A 16,264-nucleotide genomic window follows, 5' to 3' on the forward strand; every position below is an offset into this window, starting at 1 on the left:
TCCAACTCTGTGCGACCCCATGGACTGTAGCCCTCCAGGCTCCTGTGTCCATGGGATTCTCCAGGCAAGAATACTGGAGTGGGTTGCCACTTCCTTCTTCAGGGGATCTTCCTGACTCAGGGATAAAACCCATGTCTCCAGCATTGCAGGCGGATTCTTTACCCTTGAGCCACCTGGGAGGCCCATAAAAACTTCTCTGGTCTCTAGAAAACCAAGAACACACACACATACACACACACACAGAAAAGAAAAGAAACAGAGATGTGTGGGAGGCAGGAAGAGAGAGAAGCTACAATTACAGTATTTTTTTTTTACTTGTCTTTATTTCATTTAGTATGATAATCTCTAGGTCCATTCGTGTTGCTGTAAATGGCATTTTTTCATTCTTTTTTGTGGCTCAGTAATCTAGTCGAGTTTCCTGTGGATTTTCAAATTACCTCAGATCAAGACAGCAGGATGCATAGGTCACCTGTAAGAATATTCTAAGAAATGTATCTTATGCAATAATAGCACTTAATTTTTACTTATTTACATTTCACTCAATAAACATTTATTTACCCTCTACAATGCAATGGGCATCATGCTAGGTGTTAGAGATACAACTGATCCATAAAAGAATCTTTACTCTCAAAGAGATGGCAACAGTGGGGAAACGATTCAGATGTGAAAACAGACCAGAATAGGACAGGGTGGAAGCTGTTACATGCCCAGTTCTGTGTAGGGCAGGAAGGGAGTGATCCAGCAGAGGCAATACTCATGACCTTTGTCTAGGAAGACCTCAGAGTCCTTTTGAGAGAAGGACTTAATTCACTGAAGAGCAAAGAAGCATTAGATAAGTACATCCTGTGCCCTAAAGTGAAACAGGAATTGTGACGGTTCAGGCAGTGAGCAGAATGGGCCACACTGAGAAGAAAGACTCAGCCGGAATCACTGCCTCCCTCTCAGCAGAGAGCCCTGCACTTTTTCTACACGATAATAACAAGAGTTGAGATAAATTGAGTGGCCTAGCACTTTAAATTTATTATCCCATTTAATCCCTACAATCGAAACTGAAGCTAGCACAATGATTACAGCCATTTTAGGAAAGGCTAGTGAGGTTTGCAGATATGTTAACAGCTGGAAGTGATGGTGCTGGGATTGGAACAGGGGCCATCAGACATCACAACCCATGAGCCCCTTCTCTCTAGTCCCATGTAATGCTAAACCCACACCCCTGGTGGTTTTTCAGCTATTCCCTGTAGTCGTGAAATAGCACCTGGCTAGGTGGCTCAGCGATGAGGATGCGGAGAGCGACCATCCCTCCTGTGCATGCGCGAGGGTGGGTTGGCAGAGGTTCATGAGCTTGCCGCTGCAGCCTTCCGAAGGAAGAAGTGACTCTGGATGATCTGATGGTGTATGGACAATAATTCTACTCTCCAGCCTCCCCCCTTGCTCTGTGTGTGTGTGTGTGTGTGTGTGTGTGTGTGGCTGGCACACCACGGGACTTGCTCTTGGAGCCAACACTGCTGCTGACTGTACACACCCCTCCCAGTTCACCACTGGGCTGGGAAAGCCCAACCATCTGTGGTCCCCAAGCTCTAGCTCCTCAGAGCACCTTTCCCCAGCTCACCAGGATTAACCTCCACATTCCCTAAAATCTCCCTCTCCTCTGCCTTTTGGTCCGGTTGCATCAAGGCTGGAGGAGTATTGCTGATCCAAAGGTCAGATTTCAGGTTACCTGGGTAATGATAGAACATAAAGAAAGGAAACCACAGACTGACTTGGTAAGCAAGTGTGAATACACAGTGGCAGATAGGGCAGGGTTGTGAGCACCCTGAAACCTACCACGTCTTAATGTAGGTCAGTGGCAATAACCTCGGGAATAAAATGGTTAACTTTTATGATGGGTGAAGCATCCAATTAAAGTGGATGGTTCAACATGCTTTATTGTGGTTCCAGCCAACTTTTGATTGAGAAAAAGACACAGAGATTGGGGTAGCAACTGAACCTCATTCCTCTTCCGTGTAAAAGAGATCCTTGAGATCACTCAGACTTCCTAGGAGTGCCAATTTTGCCAGAAACTCAATGTCCCTTTGGGTACTTTGCAATGGGGAGAAGCTTGTGGTCTGAACAGTCAAGTATAACAAATACATGGTTCATTGGAAGAGAACTGACCATGTTTCATTTTTAATAGTCAAACTTATAAGTAACTACTACAATTAATCTATTTTAACCTGTATTCACTTAGTCTAACTTTTCAGTAACTACAATTATTAATCTGTTAACTTATTAGTAATTACAATTATTAATCTATTTAAAGTATATTCAGATTCAAAAATGTAGTTAAGTTTTCGGCTTGCACCAAGGGGCACCTTCCAGGACTGCTGCTGCCAGCGCCCCCATCCCCAAAGTGAGCTGCCAGTGTCCCACATGTCTACAGGAGACCCTCCAACACCAGCAAGCAGTTCATCAAGTTGGACTTTCCTGTCCAGTACAGCCCTGCAATGGCCACCACCACCACAGGCTGAGATATCTGGTCAAGAATCTTCAGTGCTTTTGCATTTACTATCAACTTATCATTCTGGTTTCTCACCAGACAGATGGAGTCCATTATGGTGGGTCCAGATGCCATGGGAAGCTGTAACCCAGAGGAACAACTCAGCAGAACAGAAGGTCTGGACGTCATCTCTCATGGTGCATATCAGCCTTCTGCTTGTGGAGCTCCTATATCAATTCTCTATGATTTGTATGTTTCTAAAAGTGGATTGGGAGCAGAGATGGGAGAGTAAAATGACCTTTTACTGCTGTGTTATGTGAAAATTAATAAAGTGAAACAATTCATATGGCATTAGCAGGCCAGCAAGAAGAGCTCTCATGCAGTACAACTGGAGGTCCATTACAAGAAGAATTGTCAATTACAGACCCCAAGGAAAAATTTTTCAACAAGGGAGTCATCAATGACAGTCCCTAACAGGAAAAGGTGTACGTTGCATCTCTTAGAATTGACTACCCCAACAACTCAGTTAATGAGAAAGAATCATCACCCTGATCCCTTACTTTTCTCCAATGGACTTGCTTTCAAAATAATCTGTCTCAACTCCTTTCTTTTCTCGGTAAAATAATGTTCTTCTTTCTTTGTTGGTCTTGCCCATGGATTTTTCTATAGCTTGCTTCTCCTAAATTACAATTCCTCTGCTATTCCTAAGTAAACTCACTTCTACTTGAAAAAAATAAAAGATATAGTTAAGTTCTACTGATCGGTAATGTATTTGCCAATTGTTTATTCATTGTTTGATAATATTGTTGTTTTATATAAGCCAGTATGGAGCATGTCTTTCAGCCCATCATTCATATCCAAACAAAATCAAAACTTTTTCCAGAGGTATTTCTCTTAAACTCCAACTGATGGCAATAGCTTCCTATAGGTTCAGACACTAGTTCCCGATCCTGGTAGTGTAAAAGGAATCCAAAGTCTATATATCGTATTGCTCAGAATCATACTGAGTTTAGTGTTGGCTGTTGCCTTGCTTCTCTGACTTTCCCTGAACAACCCATACTTGGCTCCATCCCCTTACTCCTGTCCCCAGGTGTGTCCTGTTTTTGTGACAGTTCCTGACAAGCGTCACTTGCTAACATTTGGCTCTGGTTGTTAATCTGGTGTCTGGGCCCCTAACCTGCCTTGCAGAGAAGTAACTGACTGTTTGAGGGACTCTTGCCATGATTATCTGGGTACTTACCTCCTTGATGAATTGTACTCTTTTCCAATTTGCCTTATGCCCATCTGAAAATTCCAGTTTTCTGGATATCCACACTGGGTGTGACAGAGATAGAAAGTATATCAAGTGATGTGATGCTACTGATTCCCCACCTGCCCACCTCTCATCTTTGCCCTTGGAAAATTTAACTTAATTATACTGATGAATTTACATTACATGTTCCTGTAGTAATCATCATTTTTACAGCTTTCTTTGGGAAGTCTCTTTACCCTGCTTTAATTTTCTTGATAACATTTACAACTACCTGACACTAAACTTTATATTTATTATCTATTCCTACCATGAGATGTAAGTTTCATAAGAGCAGGATGACAACTTTGGTGCTTAGAACAGTGCTGGCATGTAGTTTTCAGGCAATATTTATAAATTTTTTCAAAAAATGTTGAGTGGATAAATTAGCAATATGCAAGGAGAGTTTGTAACACCAAAGAGACAATCTTGCTGATTATCAATATAATGTGCCTTCTACAGGAACCATTAGGACTAAAATGTCTAGGATGTTTTGCTATGATATTAGGAGGTGGATGAGACATTGTGCCATACTGTTCAAGAGCATAGATTCTAGATTCAGACTGCCTAAACCTGAATCTGGTTTCAACTCTTACCATCTGCTCAAAATTTCTTGCAGCTTATTTAATTTGTGACTCAATTTTGCCTTTTTAGAATGGGGGTTATAACAGTGCCCTTTAAGGGCTCTCAAAGGGTTGTGGTGAAGATGAAATAAAATAATATATCTAAAGGTCTGGCAATAGTGACTTGCTCATAGTAAGCACACAATAAGTGCTATGTATTATAAGTTGAACGTGATTACAAACAACAGAAAATTCAGTTCAAGTTGACTTAGTTGACAATAATAAAGGGATTTACTGGTTCATGTAACTGGTTCAAAATTGCTTCAGAGGCAAAATGTGATTCAAGCATGTATTGATAAAGACTGCTCATATTTTTCTGCAATCCACTCTATTCTACCTTTCTCTCTTTGGAGATTTTTTTTCTTCATGGCTGGAAGGTATTGCAATAATTTTTGACTTTTACCAAAACATAGTGCACTACTAAAAGAGAGGTTCTCTTTAGATAAGTGTGGAAGATTGGGGAAGTTCCTGCCTACAAGCAATATCTCTGCGAGTCTCCTGATCTCTCCTTGGGAAAACTGCATTGCATGCCCATCTTGACCCAATCACTGGGACCTCTGGAATTGGACTGGAGATGGGGTCAGCTTGTACTGAAACCCAATCAAATTGGGGCACTATTAATAAAAAATGGGAAAATGGATACCCAGAACAGCCAACATATTTTATTGATGAATAAACCATAGAGAACTTCTTCAATCCCACTGGTGCTATAAAACAGGCAGAAGGAGAAGAAATTTCATCACCATCACCATAACTTTCACAAAACATTTATTTTGGAGAAATAGTTTACCAATACACTGTAATAGACAGTGTTCTTCCAAACTCATGGCTCGCTAAATTTTTTTTTCACTCCAATTTCTCCCTAGTCAACAGTCCCTCTACCATAAAGATACATTCTATTATTTTATATTTTCTAGACTCTTTTGAATGTCTTAGTGCACAATATGAATGAGAAGCTTTAATCCCTTATAATCCTGGATTGTATTCTTTTTTCATTTTTTATTGCAAGATATATATATATATATTACCATCTTAACCATTTCAAATGTACAATTTAATAGTATTAAGTACATTCACAGTGTTGTACATACACGAGCACTATCCATTACTAGAACCTTTTTATCATCCCAAACAATACCTCTGTATCAACTAAACAATAACTCCATCTCCCACCTTGCCCTCAGTCCCTGGTAACCTATATTCTACTTTATGTCTCTATGAATTGTGTCTGTATGAATGTCTATTCTAGGTATCTCATAGAAATGGAATCATGTAATATTTGTTCTTTTGTGTATGGCCTAACTCACTTAGCATGTTTCTAAGGTTCATCTATATTGTAGCCTGGGCAGAATTTGGATTGTATTCTTAATTGTATAAAATAAAAGCATCTTTTGCAGTTAATTCTCTCATGTGAAATAAAAAAAATAATAGTGAGTGAATTTAAAGTGGGATGATGATAAATTTTATGTGATTTTTTTTTTATAAATCTTATGTGACTGTTGATTTGCAGAGGATAATGAAATATAATCCTCATTTCATCCTAGTGACAAAGGTTCATGGGACAGTGTCAAGTATCTTGTTTTGGAAAATGTTCAGGCCATTTCTTATTCTTGCTCTGCTGTTGTTTTGTTTAAATGATATGCACAAAAGACACTGCTTTCATTGTAACCTTCTGTTTGAAACACTATTATTGACATCTGAGGATTAAGTTTTAATTGAAGTAAGATTTCAAATGGTCTATTATCTGTGATCCCTATATAATGATCACAAAGACATCCTAGAGCAGGCAATGAAACAGATAAATATGTTGAAAAGACAGCTAACAGCCCCATTTAGCTCACCCACGCTTGCCAAACTTGACACACACAATTTATCCCAGACTGATGGAAAGGGAGCATAAAATATAGCCAGTTTGTAATACTGTATGCTTCTCAGATGGTGTTTCCTTGCGCTGAAAATCAGGTGTCTCATATGCCCAGATATTGTATTCAGATAGCTGTGGATGGGTTTTTTGCCCCAACTCATCATAGTTTTAATGTGTTAGTTTGGAACTTCCTTGAGAGCAAGGTTAATGGTGAGTCTCTCATCCATATGACATTTTGGATGAAACAAGTGCTCCAGCACAAAGAAAGAGTTGAGAATATCCACAAAACCCAAGTTAACCCTTAGGGGAGAAGTGAGAAGTGACTCCAACAAATATTTAACAAATAATAATAACTTGAGATTATTATTGTAAATGATAGGAAGTAGAAGCTTTGCTATAAAAGTGACTCTAGTGATTTTTTTTTTAAGTCTCTAGATTTTTAAAGATCTTCACTCCACAGTTTTGCCAGAAGAACATGCCAAAGGGAATCTGCTCCAGGAATTTGAATCTGTTCTGAAAAGTGATTCAGTAACCTGGATTCCAATGGCCTAAACACAAAACCTGGGCAAGCCTTAGATTGTGGTTTCATATAGGGTGGGAACTAGGCCATAGCTGTGGTGTTATCCGTTTTTATTAGGAACCACACCCCTCTTCCACGTGTGTCTCACTTTCTGATTCTTGTTCAACCAGCCACTTGCTTCATCTGGGCTAAAGTGAACCCAAAAATGTATAGAAACACTACTAGAAAGAAGCCAGTGAAGGAAACCTCTTGTGGACATGGATTTCATGGGAAATAACCTGCTGCTTCTCACCATCTGTGTCCCCAGCAAGGGTTGAGAGTGTGGATGAGGAGGTCAGAGAACACGGTGCCTCTGCACTCCAGTGTGGGTTTTGGTGGAATCATCCTGGCAGCCAAGGATGTTCTTGTTGCCATCATTTGTCCCCTTGCTTCTACTTCTCCTCTGGTCCAAACGTTTCATCTTCCACACTCATCTGGATGAGTCAGACTGGAGGTGCAATTTGCCATGTGAAAAACAGATGTAGATGGACCTAGAGTTTGTCATACAGAATGAATTAAGTCAGAAGGAGAAAAACAAATATCATATATTAACACATATATGTGGAATCTAGAAAAATGGTATAGATGAACCTATTTGCAGGGCAGGAATAGAGACACAGACATAGAGAGTGGATATGTGGACAGTTGGGGGAAGGGGAGGGTGGGACAAATTGGGAACCTGCTGTATAATGCAGGGAGCTCAGCTTGGTGCTCTGTGATGACCTAGATGGGTGGGATCGGGAAAGGGGAGGTCCAAGAGGGAGGGGATATTGGTATACATATAGATGATTCACTTTATTGTACAGCAGAAACACAACATTGTAAAGCAATTATACACTGATATAAAATAAATTAATTAATTTTAAAAACAACAATGAAAAAAATAAATAAATAAAAATAAAAACAACAATGGAAACACCCAGCAATTGCCAAACTTTCTCTTCAAGTAACAGGTTTTAACCAGTGATAAGTCTTGGCTTTTGCTTCCCCAAAGAGGACATGATGAAAAGGGTAACAGACACGGAGATGTTATGAATAGGCAATATACCATGCTAAAAGGGCATGACCCACAGATGACAAGGAAAAGCGATCATTTGGTATTACTTTCAAAGGGATCTGACTATTTGGTATGAAGACTGGCAGCAGCACCAGAATACACCAATTCTGCTCAGGGGTGGCAGAACTGGGTGTGTAGACATAAGAGAAAAAAAAATGTTTTGCTTTCTTTTTTCCATTTGCTTTCCTGGAGGAAGATCACCCACCCTCTAATGCAATCGGTATCACCACTTTCTTGGAGAAGCACTGCTGTCTCTCCTCCTCTCTTGGCGGACTCACCCTTGCTGGGAATGAGGCTCTGCTCTCTGAGCTCTGCAGTGCCCTAGGATGCCCCCAGGAGAGCTCTCCAGGACTGTCCAGTTGACTGGAAGAGTCTGTAGCATGTAGCCAAGAGCCAGGGCATAGCAGAATGAGTAGGCTTCAGCTGAACAGAAGGGAGTGAAGCCAAGTTAGGAAGACAGTGCCTGGATTACAAACCAGAGAGGATGCATCTTTCAGCCTGGAACCACTCTATCCCTTTTCTACCTGGAAAATGTCCCCTGAGTTGCCAAAACCCAGCTCAGAATCCTACTTCTCATCTTCCCTTTCCAGACTCTCCTGGTGAGAGTTGGTGACACCTTTTCCCATTACAGTTACTCCCTCTTTCTCTTGCGCTGCTTGCTCGTATGCTTTCTCTAGTCAGACTGTGCATCCTGGAGGAAAGAGGTCTTGGCCTATTTTGTTGTATGTTCTCCAAATCTGGAATCACAATAGTACTGATGACGATGATGAAAGCTAACACTCAATATAGCACTATGCACCAGCCGTTGTTCTAAGCTGTTCAAATACTTTCACTCATTAACTTTTATAACAATCTTATGAGGCAGCTTCTTTTATGCCACTCATTTTATAAATGACAAAACCAAAACCTCGAATGGTTAAATAGCACTCTAAAGATAAGGTAACAGGGACATGCAGCCTCTGAGTGTGGGGACTGCTGGTAGACAAACTCAAGCATTTTGACTCTGTCCTTTCTCTACTGCCAGAGCAAATGGTAGTCATTCAACAATTTTCTCATGAATAAATGAACAGACTGGGGAAGGAACCTGAGACAAATGCCACCTACCAATGCTTTAGATGATTTTTTATCAGTCCTTGATATACAGGAGACCAAATCTTGTTCTCAAATCTTAGTTTAACAAAAAATTAATTTCTGGATTAATACATTTCTTGAATTTTTTAACAAGTGTGTCCCCCATATCTGATTTTGATGTAGATGGCCTTTGGCCCAGGCTTCAGGAAACACTGCCTGGAATGAATAAGGTAAATGGAAATACTGTTTTTCTACATGGCTCATCATTCTTAATCATCACAGTCAAAGATGTCAACTAAATGGTGACCATATTTTGTAGGGGCTGGTAAGGAAGGCTCAGAGCCACACTGGTTGGTCAAACTACTCTGTCACAGCCACAAGGACATGACCCAAGAAAGCCTTCATGACTGGAGAATCTAGTCCATATGCTTCTATTACAGGAAGCTGCAACAGATAATAATATTCAGAAGCAAACGATGTGGTGCACATATGAACACCACTTATGACCAAATTATCTAAGCCAAGGTGCCATCGATCTGGGTTCTACCTCTTCACAAATGGCATCTCATAAAATGAAATGGTGTTCCAAAGCTTCTGCCAAATGAGTAGCATTCTGGCTTTTAATGTGGATGGTTAGAAAATCATCCAGCTCCCACAGGGCCCAGAAGAAAATTAGCTACGTTTGAAAATATTATACCAAAGCCCACAGACTCACAGCTCTGTTTTTCCAATCTGTTTTCTTCCCAGAGGATGTGCAGGGAGCATGTCAGAGAGGTCAGCATTCTCCACTAAGCCCTGGAAATAAACCATCCCAGGGTGACCCGTCAGGAGCAGGGAGGAGTGGTGAGGTATGTGGTCTCTGCATAAGGAAACTTGCAGGTTGATTTCCTGAGATGCTGGCAGGTGGGTAGAATTCTGCCGTAAATATTTTTTAGAAAACCGAGAATCCAATTTGTTTCTGCTCAAATAGGCAAAATGTCACCGAGCTCCGGCGTATCAATACCAGGGGAAGCAGGTGAGTGGAATGTGACCTTTCTTATTCTTCTACCATGTGTGTATCACCAGTGCTCTTAGCTCATTCACACATGCTCCTATAATTTTTCCTAAATGACCCCGTTGTGTTGAAAGATTGCTAAGGTTCTGGTGAGATGATGAAATCTGTGTTGCCTAGGGGGAAAACACTAAGGAAACACAAATTTTAAATGTGGATGGTGTGTGTGAGTACATTTTTGTGCTGACTGTGTGTTGAAACAACGTGACTTTTGCTATTGGGATGACTGGCAACATGCCAGTAATATCTGAGATATAATATTGCTAGGGGATTATTGCAAAATGCAGATGCGCAAGCAGGAATCTTTGATAAATGATATGCACATCCACACATCAGCAGAGTTTGTATTCTTTTCTCTCCCAAGTCCTCACCAATGAGGTAGGCTGATGGGATATGGTGATAGTGGATCAAAGGAGTTTTGGGGGATGGCCATCCTCTGACCTTTGCAAAGTAGACAAACACTCAGAGTTGCACAGAGACATAACAACATACGGTGACATGGAGACTTTTGTAACCAGACACAGATGTAAACAACCAAAACTGTGCCCAACCTTGCCCCCTTGATTAGTGGTGGCTTCACCCTTTTGAATGAATTGATATTCCTAGGTCTTATGAGAATCAGTAGGCTTCTTAAGAAAGGTCTTCCTTATCATTGACATTTTGGGACCATAAAGGAAATGGCAACCACTCCAGTGTTCTTGCCTAGGAAATCCCATGGACAGAGGAGCCTGGTGGGCTACAGTCCATGGGGTCACAAGAGTCGGACTTGACTTAGTGACTAAACCACCAGTCTAACCCTCACAGTTAAGATAGCTAAGTGGCCTATTCAAAATTCACATTCAGGTGGATGACTGCTGACCCCAGAAGCTGAGCATTAAGGCTCTAGTTCCTTCTACAGCTGGCTCCTGCCCTGCCCCACCATCTAAGAACAGAAATATGCAGGATGTCTCCTCCTGGTTATTTAAACTTGACACATTTATTTGGATGATGATTTTTCTAACTTGCATCACCTACCTCCTCTGGTCTGGAAGAAAGTAAAGTCAGAAATATTATAATATAATATTTGCTGAATGCAATGAATGAATGAATGAGTCATATACCAATGATCCTTACCATTTTTAGTGTATTTTTGTATCCGTGTATTCTTGTTTAATCTAAACTGTGATTTAAAAAAAAAACAACTGTAATTTACATTTCTGTTTTTTACACACACTGCCGTCAGCAAAAGCATATTCCATTGCACCATCACAGTAACTCATCCTTAACACCAGCGAAGTCTACATTCAAAGCCACTCACATCCAGTTTTCCATTCCAAGGGTCTGCTTCTCAGGAGGGCCAATTACAAATGGCAAGGAAGTATAAATATTTATATAGAGACCTTAAAATACATTTTCTCCAAAGGTAGTCTTTCTGATTGGATTATTACTTATGGCTGTGGCTACAATCAATCACAAATGATGTGAAACCTTTTATCTTTCTCATGCTGTACACACACACACATAAGCACACATGCACACACAGCACAAAACATGCCTATGTGCTTTCTATTCCTTCTGTTTTGTTTCTCTTCTTCTTAAAACTGAAGTGTTGTTTGAACAACACAAGACTGTCTCCTGCTGCTTTTTCAGATGTCTGTCTAGTGCTCCAGGTTGTTAGGTGTCAGTGCTGGCTACTCTATCATCCAGGGCCTTTCTGGATTTCCCTCACTCGTGGATAGGTGTGCAAAGGCACAGTTTTAAGATGGAAAGCTAATGCAGGCAGTTTTTCTTCCTCTGAGCTCAAAGAAGCCAATTCTGAATTGAACTGGAAAGTCTTTAGCTGCCTCTTTTGATTGCCATTGGCCCAGGGCATTGGGAGTGCTGTCCCCAACTGAGCAAAACAACACTGTGGATGAGACTGTATGGAGAATGGGCCCCTGGAGAGGAAGACTTCCGGTTCCCCCTTCTCCCACCAGCCGAAGTGCTGCCCTGTGTTAACAGCGTGTGTATGTGTGTGTGTGTGTGTGTGTGTTTGAGGGGAATACCGAAGCAAAAGGGAGGTATATGTGCTTAGTCGCTCAGTCGTGTCTGACACTCTGCGACCCCATGGACTGTAGCCTGCCAGACTCTTTTCTTCATGGAATTCTCCAGGCAAGAATACTAGAGTGGCTAGCCATTCCCTTCTCCAGCGGATCTTCCAAGCTCAGGGATGGGACACCAGTCTCCTGCATTGCAGTTGGATTCTTACTGTCTGAGTTACCAGGGAAGCCCATTTGTTAATACTGTTTTGACCAGAATTGCCTGATTGGTGGAAAGTGATTTTGTGGCCTGAAAGCCTCCTTTACCGGGATGATGCCTTTTATCTAATCTGAGTCAGATGCACTATCTGAGGATGCGCTTGTAAATCCTGCATGAGGCTGATCAGAAAAACCAATAGGAAAACAAAACAAAACCTGCAGTCCTTATGGATCCCAAGAAAAATAACCCAAGAGCTAGATTTGAAACATTACAAATATTTTAAGTTAATCGACTTGGTCTCTATAACCATATGTCATGTACTGTAACAAGGGGGTCTGCAACTCTGAAAATCTATGCTCATCTCAGTGGTGATATCACATCAGTTTTCACTTATCTGTCAACAAGTGAGCATTCTCAATATCCCAGCGCAGGTTCTGATATAGAAAGCAGAGTGCAGAACAGGAGAAATATGTGGTCAGGGGCCCAGCAGGTCTGATGTGGTACAGCTCGGCATGCAGGGGAGCGGAGGCCTGATGAAATCTGAGAGCTCTTCTTACACAGCTTCCTTGAAGTGCTTCCTCTGAACCACCATCTCACAGGATCCGTGAACCAAAAAGAGATGGCCTTGACTCCCACCTACCTCTGCTTTGAAAATGTAAACCTAAGGGGTGCCAAATGGCTCAGCTCTGGGGGCCAGCTTCTAGGTTTCCATACTTTCTTTTGATGCCAAGTGCGATAAAAGAAATGGTAAAAGGACACAGCGTTGTTTGATAGGCTAGCATATTCAGGTCAGGACAAGCAGTTTGTGAAATACTCTGCCCGCCCCTCGGAGGCACCGTCTCCGCCCTCAGCAGAGGCCTCAGGACAGCTTCAGGTGCACAACTTTAGCTAATGTCACCACTGGTCTTGACTCCTTTGCCCGGAGAGGACAGATGAGGCAATCGTTGTCCCTGTCATGATGAGCCAGTGCCCTGAGAACATTTCCTAACCCAGCCCCACCCTCCCCAAGAATGAGTTTAACCTACAAAGTTCTGCGAAGAGGCCCCAGAGGAGTCCTGAAAAACCACTCACAGGGAAGGGATTCCAGCCTGTTGATGGGAGACCACAGGGAAGGAACGGATGCATAGAGACACTCCTTTATCTTGATGGATGACAAACACATGGATGCCTTCTTAAAATAAACATACATTTTCGATGCCTCCTTTCCTATCCCCTGTCCCAGGGACACACATTTTTTTGTTTTTTTTTTTCTGTTTTATACATCACTACCATGACCACCAGTATAATTACATGTCATGTAATCAGGTCCAAACTGGAATTCTGCTGTGCCCATGTGAGAGCTGATGGCCCCAGACATGTTATTTGACCTCCCATGCCTCAGTTTCCTTAGATGATAAGAAGAAATACTGACAGCTCCCTCATCTGGGAGGTTGCTGGAATTGGTAAGGATGACATTCCCCCCCTGGAATCCTGCCCAGTGTCTGGAGCTCCGTAAAGGTAAACAGCAGTGGGAAGGACTCGCTGCTCCAGTGAGTCCTAGATGCTATCCTCATGACCTTTCATTTTTCAGATGGCTTCACATTCATAAAACATCCCTCTGTCTCGTCAAGGGATTTCTGCCTCCTGGGACCTTAATACTCACCCCATATCCCCTCAAATGCCTGTTTCTCCACCTGACAGCCAGACACTCGGGACATTTTCTTCCATCTCCTTTCCATCTCTCCTGCTTCACTTAAAAGGTAGCAAGATGAAAATGGCACAGAGCTGGAAGCACTTTCCTCAGCAGGACAGCTCTCCCTCTGGATCTCTGTGCAGCCATCTAAACGGAGTCTTCACAGATTGAAATTGAGCGCCACTGAGGAGCATTCCCAGCAATGGCTCAGCTGTTTCCCTCTTTGGGGTCTGGGGTCTGTGTTCCCTGAACGAAGATCCCTGTGACTTCCACAAATTGGAATAACACCTATTTCAAATATATTATTTGATGAAAGCAGATGTCAGCAGATACTGCCTATGTAATTGATATTTGATTTATTCAAGATTTATGCATGCTGTGCCTTAGATTTATTAATGATAATCCCCGGCTCTTGTGTTTAATATAGTGGAACCAAAACATAATTTGCTGGGATCAGTCAGAAATGCATCAAAGTGATTAACTCTACATGCAAACCATTACCCAGTGACATCCCTACTGTGCACAGTGCAAAAGGGGGCAATAATACAGTAATTGGCTTCACTTATGCAAGTGAGATATTTGCTGTGATTGCTAGTAAAATTTGGTCCCTTTTATCTCTGATTCTGCATCTCTGTATCCCTTGTCATCCTTTGATGCTCCTTTCCCAGGCAGGATTTGGCTGAAACGAGTTGGCATGCACCACATGCACATACACGACACCCCACCCCAGCAATTATGTGTGAAGGCAGGCGCAGAATCTGACTAAAATAGACAAGAGGGTAACTGCCCTTCTCAGGAAGCCCCCTGGTGGGGCATCGCCTCTGGTGGGGATGAGGGGCCATCTCCCTCTTCCAAGGGAAGGCCAGCAAATGGAAATCACATCCCACCATCACTCTCTAGCCACATCTGTCACCTTTATCAACACCCAGACAGGCTGCAAAACCACTGCCATTTTGGAGTGGACATTTGGGACTATGCAAATAATCACTAAGATAACTTTTTATGGGGGAAATGCCTACTCATTTATGTTTGTTTTCTGTTTTGTTTCAGCTAATTAAAACTTAATTGGATGGACAACCCTTTATTATAAGACTACACCCTTCCCACTTATTTGTTTTTAAATATCTTTTCTAATATGAATTATTGATGATAGTAGATGAGAGCAGTTTTGATTTTAAAAATTCAAAAGTAAAAATAATATATGCAGGGGGCAAAATATTCAAAGCCTATGAAAATGTGTGAAATGAAAAATAGAAATTCCCCTTCTTTGTTCTATCCTCTGTCCTTCTCCCCAAAAGTAGTCATTGTCATAGCTTCTAGAGTAGCTTTCTAGAAAATGTAAGCCTAGTATACCTACTTAAATATGCTCTCATAAAAATGTAAGCCTAGTATACCTATGTAAATTTGCTCACGTAAAAATGTAGGTTTCATATACCTATGCTTTTCATTTAATACTGTATCTCAGAGATGTTTTCTGGTTTGTACCTGGAGAGCTACCCAATCGTCTTCCATGCGTATTTATGGTCATTTTTAATTGTTTAAAGTGCTGCCTGGCCTGGCAGTGCTGTACAATAAGGCTGATACTTGGAAATCATTGCAATATTCCTGCTTGGGACTTGGGACTGCAATTTAGAATGAAGTAGCACCTTGTGAGGATTTATAGCAAGACCAAAACACACCTGCATCCCACATTTTACAGCAAAACTTGTAAATGGCCCTTGATTTCTCTGTTGTCTGGAATGTGCCATATGTCTTCAGGGCATCTGGTGGAACGGATCAGTTCATCAGCCTGGCATTTTGATGGGTGAGGGTGGCTCTGACTCCTGCACCTAATGCCAGGTTTAGATCACGCTTTTAAGCATGTTCAGTAACATGTTGGTAAACGTGGCTTATATCATCTACTTCATGAATCTAACAGAGTTCCCCAATCCCTGGGCCACAGATGGGTACTGGTCCATGACCTGTTAGGAACCAGGCAGGAGGTGAGCCACAGGAGGTGAGCTGCAGGTGAAACCAAAACCACCCCTCCCCACCCAAGTCCATGAAAAAATTGTCTTCCACGAAATTGGTGCCCAGTGCCCAAAACGTTGGGGACCACTGATCTAGTGTCATTCACAGTTAATTTAAAATGAAGTCTCAGGCTGCTTTCTTTGGCTCCTTCATGGAACAACACTAATTGTTCTGTATCAGTTTTTCTTGATTCCTAAACAGTATTAGAGGTATCATTAGAAAACACAGGGACAGCTCACAGGGGCATTCTTTTGCGTTTTTAATGCCATCAGGGAATTGCCCTGAGAATCAAATAGGGTATCTTTTGATGTTCTCCAGCTCATCTTTTTCCATCCTTCTGAACAATGCCCCGAGTTCTGAAGGGTGTTCTGCGTGG

The 16,264-nt window shown here is 41.7% G+C and overlaps 1 protein-coding gene across 8 annotated transcripts in view; it reads right to left on the reverse strand.

Annotated features, from left to right (window-relative positions):
• Positions 1–303: 303 nt before the first annotated feature.
• LOC145544390 (uncharacterized) overlaps positions 304–16,264 on the reverse strand; it is a 475,872-nt gene continuing 459,911 nt past the window's right edge. For 3 of the 8 annotated variants that reach the window (XR_014081387.1, XR_014081376.1, XR_014081372.1), the window contains 2 exons: positions 8,146–8,290; positions 7,034–7,301 (listed from right to left, as the gene is read on the reverse strand). The gene's annotated coding sequence lies outside the window, so the exon portion shown is untranslated. Of the gene's footprint in view, positions 1,718–2,284; positions 2,734–3,716; positions 3,791–7,033; positions 7,302–8,145; positions 8,291–9,653; positions 9,734–16,264 lie in introns of those variants that run through there. The other 5 variants (XR_014081383.1, XR_014081374.1, XR_014081377.1 and 2 more) reach the window with 4 other exon arrangements.

The sequence above is a fragment of the Giraffa tippelskirchi genome, chromosome 4 (assembly GCF_054371585.1).
Source record: "Giraffa tippelskirchi isolate mGirTip1 chromosome 4, T2T-mGirTip1v1.2.pri, whole genome shotgun sequence".
NCBI classification, from domain to species: domain Eukaryota; kingdom Metazoa; phylum Chordata; class Mammalia; order Artiodactyla; family Giraffidae; genus Giraffa; species Giraffa tippelskirchi.